This window comes from Homarus americanus, unplaced genomic scaffold (assembly GCF_018991925.1).
Source record: "Homarus americanus isolate GMGI-L3 unplaced genomic scaffold, GMGI_Hamer_2.0 scaffold32583, whole genome shotgun sequence".
Lineage (NCBI taxonomy): Eukaryota > Metazoa > Arthropoda > Malacostraca > Decapoda > Nephropidae > Homarus > Homarus americanus.
In genome coordinates, this window is record NW_024713129.1 from 31,968,720 (window position 1) to 31,975,285 (window position 6,566).

At 48.5% G+C, this 6,566-nt stretch overlaps 1 long non-coding RNA gene across 1 annotated transcript; it reads right to left on the bottom strand.

Annotated features, from left to right (window-relative positions):
• Nucleotides 1-4,983: 4,983 nt before the first annotated feature.
• On the bottom strand, nt 4,984-5,530 carry LOC121871373. The gene is made up of 3 exons (XR_006089863.1): nt 5,475-5,530; nt 5,174-5,362; nt 4,984-5,011 (listed from the first exon to the last, which is right to left on the bottom strand). It is a non-coding gene; the product is annotated as an uncharacterized LOC121871373 (long non-coding RNA).
• Between the last annotated feature and the right edge of the window lie 1,036 nt (nt 5,531-6,566).

Consider the following 6,566-nt stretch of genomic DNA (forward strand, 5'->3'; position numbering starts at 1 on the left):
GGCATATTCGTACATTTTCATCAACACCGTAAGCCTTCCTGCGACATTATATTAGTTCCAACACATCCCCACACCTCCACTACTGTACACCGAACTACTACACCTCATAACTCACATACCTCCACTACATCTTCTTACACCTCCCTACACTTGTCTACACCTTTCCAATAATGATAATAATAATAATAATAATAATAATAATAATAATAATGGAAGCCCCTCGAAATCGAGGATGGCCGGCCCTAGGGCCACCTAGGCGTGAATCTGTTTAAGGTGTAGAAGCTGTCGCCAACACAACAACCACACCCTGATTTAACGAGTTGCATGACCCAGTGTCAAGGAATAGTCCGAGAAGACCGGACAACTTGCCAACTGCACTGGCTAACCCTTACTCCAGAATACGATCCGCAAGTCGATTAACATCCAGGTTCCCAATTACTGCTGGGTAGACACCTTTCTATACCTCCCTACACCCACACACATCCCTACACCTTCACTATATCTCTCCACACATCTATACACCTCAATTGCACCTCTTCGCACCTCCCTACACTTTCCACACCTTTCTATGCCTTTCTACACCCCCTACACCTCCCCCACCACCCCACACATCCACTACACCTCCCTATACCTCCCATACGTCCCACACCTCCACTATACCTCCCTACACCTCCCATACGTCCCACACTTGCACTACATCTCCCTACACCTCCCATACGTCCCACACTTGCACTACATCTCCCTACACCTCTCTACACCTTTTTACATTTCTCTACTCATCCCTACACCCCACACCTTTCTACACCTCCACTACATTCTCCACACCACCCTACACCCCCATTGCACCTCTTCGTACCTCCCTACACTTCCACACCTCCTCACACCTCCACTTCTCCCTGCACTTCCCCACACCTCCCTACACCTCCACCACACCTCCACCACACCTCTCTACACCCCCACGACACCTCACTACACCTCCATCACACCTCCACCACACTTCTCTACAAATCTCCACACCTCCATACGCCTTCCACACAGACCTCCACACACGCACTTGGCCACACACTCCCACACGCACTTTCTCCAAGACACCCCTCCCCCACGCACACCTCCCCCCACACACAAACACATCCCCCAACACATCCCCTTTCCACAGTTGAGTTGTCACCTTATTAAATAGATTCTGATCCCATGCAATTTAGATTCGAAGCCAAAGATTAGAAGTCCCTCCCTCCCCATCCCCCACGATGGTTCTTTTGGATATAGGTGAATAAGATTTGATCATCTTCTATCTTACCCAAAATAGGATATCAGTTCTCCACCTCTATACTCGTCTTGGGGTGAAGGGTTCGAATTTCCTCCAAGATTTTTAAGTGTTTCGATTCTCTGTGTCACTTTAAAAGAGGATTCGTGTCTCTTTTTTCAGTTTAGAAAGGGATTTAAAGCTCTTTGCAACATTGGAGAGGGATACGAATCCCTGTCTCAGTTTAAGAACGGATTCGAGTATCACACTTTAAAATGGATATCCGTTTATCTGCCTTACTCTATTAAGGAGTTCAATTATCCATCAACTTCTAAAAACTTATTCGATTCTCCATCTCACGAAAAAATAAGGGATTCAATTGTCTGCTTCACTTTAAAAGAGGATGGGAACCCCACATCTCGTTGAAAAAGGAGTTTCGCTTTTTATGTCTCACTTTTCAACTTAAAAAAAAATACGATTTTATGACTCCGGCGTAATATATGGTTTGATGAGGACAAGAAGGCAAGGGTGGAGGAGGAGGAGGAGGAGGAGGAGGAGGAGGAGGAGGAGGATCTTTGTCACGGTAATGAGAACAACGTCGGCGGGGCGCTCTTTGATAACATCAGTAGAGGTAAACTGCAACACCTCTGGCCAGATTTCCCGACACTGATCAGACCTGCTAGTGCCACAACACCCGACATAATCCTCTCCAACAACGAGGCCGTCCGGAACAGGCACGTTACCGCCGGACCCATCATTACCAGAAACCACCTGCCAGTTGTCGTGACGCTCTCATCCAATCCCTTTATGACCCCCACCAACATCAGGTCAAACCTCAAACGGGCAGACTGGAATTCCTTCAAGGAGTCTCTCAGTCTCAAGCAGGGGAGGAACCTGGAAGAGGCCAGCCCCAATGACATCAACGACGCGGTCGAACAATGGTACAATGATGTGAAGACAGAGATGGATAACAACATCCCGACCACCACCCACAGGACCATTCCCGATCCTCACACTAGTCACCAGCTGAGGCAGCTCAGTGTCCAGTACGATCATGTGAGGCAGCTAGCCAGTATCCGCGGGTGGACGCAAGAGCTGAGAGACCGGTACCTAGAGCTACAGACGGACATGCAGCACGAGAGCAAACGTCTACATGAACAAAAGTGGGCGACCTTGGTGTGGGAGGCAGCCAACAATTACCGCGATTCTTCTGCTTTCTGGAAAGGGATCAATCGACTGATAGGTTCCACTTATAACACAGTCCCTTACCTGCTCGACCAAAACAACGTGAAAATATTCGAGGAGGAAAGCCAAGAACAATTACATCGGCGAAATTTACGGAAGATCTTTGCCATTACTGAAAAACAGAACGAGGATATCAACAGGGAGTTTGAGGAAGACATTTTAGGTCAGTTGCAGGACCATCAGCACCTGCTCCAGCCGCTCGCACACACTGACTTCACTAGATTGGTGGACAAAAGCATTGACGGAGCGCATTGCTCTGATACTTCCCTAAGATGTTCAAAATGACCGTTCTCCGCCTCATACCAAAAGCAAGGAAGCTCCCCCGACAACATGATAGAGAGGCTTGCTCATATATGCACTGCCTGCCTTGCCTCTGATACTTCCCTAAGATGTTCAAAATGACGTTCTCCGCCTCATACCAAAAGCAAGGAAGCCTCCAAACAAAGTCGAAAACTTTCGACCAATATCCCTACTAAAGGTACCAGCCAAAATCCTCGAAAAAATAGTAAACAAGCGGTTGCGGATGTATCATGAGGACGAAGACGTGCATAATCCCCGCCATTTCGGCTTCCGCCAGTACCGAGGCACATCCACTGCCATAGCCCAGGCCTACGAGCGATCGCCAACGCCACGACTGGCTGCCTGCAGTGCAACGTAGTGCTGAGGGACGTCAGCAAGACGTTTGACAAAGTATAAGATTATATAACTGGGGCCACCCGAAAACCTGATGCGCCTGTTGTGCAACTTCATTACGAGCCGCAGAGCCAAAATCAAGATGCAAGAACATTGTGGAGAAGAATTCTCACTCTCGAACGGCATGCCTCATGATTCTTGTCTCTCACCAATCCTTTGCACGCTCTACACGGCTGACCTGCCAACCCCAATCGTCGGTAGCGAGTACGTCATGTATGCCGACGATGTGACACAGATCGTTACCTGCCCAGGATGGCGCGACTCACTGCTCGGACAATCGAGGATATCTTGGGGTATGAAAATAAATGGAAGATAATAACAAACACAATGAAATTCGAGGTAATACCCATAGCCAAATTCAAGCCGGCTCCGTTGATGATTGACGACGAAGAGATTAAACAAGGCATGTTGATCGGCCTCATCATCTCTCGGACGGGCATCTCGTCTCACGTGAAGGACAGAATAAAGAAAGCCAAAGTCGCTGCAGACAAATTAAAGCGTTTTAAACTGATGCCTGAGAAGATACAAGCCCACCTGTACATACAAGACGTTGGTGAGGCCTGTGTTTGAGTACCCACATGTACCATTCTCACGCGCCGGCAGCTGCTGCTCATCCTTCGTGACTGAACCAATGAAGTCCTGCATAAGCTTTATTCCCCTTTCGGCCACGTCATTGGTTACCTTCAGGCTTCTGGAGAAATCTTTCAGCTTCATGAACTCTTCGTTTTTCTCCCAGTCTTCCACCGGTGACATCAGCCATGCTGTGCCGCACACATGATGCTCCTTGAAGATCATCCATGAACGTTCATCTATCAGGTCGGAAAGCCGTGTAGTCTGTTGGATGACCAAGTTGTCGTTGGCGTAGTCGTTCGTTTCTTCTAGGCAGCTCAATTTGGTCGCCATCTCCTTTTTCTCTGCCGCACTCAACTTCTCGCTGCACAGCGACAGAACGACGGTCTGTGGCCTTAGATACCACAGGTGGCGGCTCGCGACCGCCAGCGCCGCATCAGCCACCTCACAGTCCACGGCCCTGTAGCGGAGGAGTTCGTGATGCAGTTGCAGGTCATTCACAGGCGCATCCTCGGCTACTGGTGATTTCAGCCACGCCGGTGTGTACAGCAGAGACACAAAGATCGCCATCCTCTGCAGCTTGACGCACAGGTCACTGCTGAGTTCTAGCTGGTGGCTAAACATGTAGATCTTGAGGTAGTATATGATCTTCGCCATCCAGCGAGCGTGGTGACATGCGCCAGGACGCAGAAAGTGCGTGCCGCGCGGAGGATTCACACCGAGGACGAGGAGCGTTAGTTCTGTCGCTTCTCGGTAATCCTCTCTGGCCCATTCTGTGACGGTCAGCAGGTAGCTAACGGTCCTGTGTCGGAGGTGACTGAGCCAGTCAGACTCTGGTAGATTTGCAATGTCCAGCCTGAGATACTGAGAGTGATCTAGTTGACTCCACCTTTTCTTAAGAGTCTGGAAGAGAGGGTCCGTAGGGGCCGATGTTTTGCCGAAGATGTTGCTGGCAGCGGCTCTCACCACCAGTTCCATGACGTGGTGTCTGCACCCAAGCCTCAACAGCTGTTTTTCCAGCAGCGCCTCCAGATGGACAACCGCACCTTGGACTCGCCCTGTGTTGGACGACGTTGTATCAAAGCACAGTGCCTTGACGTTTGAAGCGCAGCTCCAGTCCTCGATAGCACGAGCTGTTGCGCGTGCCTGGGTCAGGCCAGTGCCGTCCTTCACTGGCAAGACAGCAAGCAGCTTCCCTTCCTCATGGCCGCGCCCTGAGATGAAGATGGCCTGTTGGTGTTCTTCTTCTCCCACGACGTTCTGAAATGAGAGAAATATAAAAATTCAGACAGATAATGAAGAATTATCAAGGCTGCCTTTTTCTCCAAGCTTTTTGTTAATGATTTGATACATTTCTAACAATATATTACAATAGTCTAGGCTTTGGTAAAATATTAATGTAGTACCTAAACGTGTTCTCACCTTAACCAGCTTACCATCCCAGTGCACCACTGCATGTGGTGGAGGCGTGAAGGCTTCCCTTTGTGCGGCAGCTACCTGACGACGGTGTGAAGCTCGCGCCCGTCTCGCAGTCTCTCTCGAGATCCGGAACTCAGACAGATCGCCTGGCGGGTTAGCAGAGCGCAGCACTGCTGCGACCACCGAAACTATCTGCGAGCAAAAGCAGGTAAGGGTGTCAGTAGAAAATGTCGACTGTTTAAGTGCTTATCAAATAATTAACAGAAATTTCAAACATTCCAAACACATTTATGGATACACTTACTTCGTTATTGGATATCCGAAGACGGTCAGCGAGTTCCTTTAATGCTGGCTCTTGGAGAATGCGACGTGGAAGCTGAACCGTCACATAAGGGTGCTTTGATGTGTACCTGCCAGGTTGTATCGCTGTGTCCTTTTTCTCCATTTCTACTTCCGTTGGGGTGTCAGCCACCACAGAGGTTTGAGGTCTCGAATCACTGCTGCTTGGTTCACAGGCTGCGAACCTTCCCTGTTTCGACATTTGCTTCTCGACTCGTTCCTCCTGCTTTCTCTTCTTAGCGGCAAAAATCTTATCGTTACCACTTATGAACGCTTTTCTTTCTCCGCGTTGGTCTTGATAGAAGGCGATGTCTTGTTGTTTGTCGGCCGGTGTAAGCAGCCGGTTCTTCTCGATGTCCTCTACGGCGTCCGGTGCTCCGATGTCCCACAACAGGTCAAGTTGAGACTTGAAGTTTTCAACCTTGTCCTTTGCAGCCCTGTCCCGACTTTTTTGTAGACTTCTCCAGTGCTCCCATAACCTTGTCAGCTTCTCCCGGCACCCCCTCTCTGAGATAGTCTTGATGCGAGCTAAATTCCAGAACGTGAGTACGTTTCTCACTGTTTCTTTAAACGTCTCCTGTCTGTCACCAGATTCATTCACTGTGTGAAAGAAGAACTTCAGGACTTGACGCATCGTCGGGAGTTTACTGCCTCTAATTGACGATGCTGGCTGGCCTACTAGATAGATTTCAGTGGCAGAACGGGTAGTGGATGATGTTGGCCTGACAGTCCCCTTAGCATTCTCCCCCGACTGCGACTCACTCTCTTCCATGATTGTATGTATATAAACAGATGAACTCTGTAAGAAAAAAACGTTTTGTAATAAAACAAAATAGGCAAACAAAATAGGGTCACATAAGAGCAATTTAATCACCTGTAGAAAATACAACATAAATAGATAACCATAAATTTACTGCCACACTATATAGCAGATTTAAGTAAATTATAAAATAACACCACAGTACCAACAACAACACAACACATGTCAAAACACTGCAAAGAAGCGCAGGGTTTTAAAGCTGCCAATGTGAACCTAGTGAATTTATAACTCCGTTAA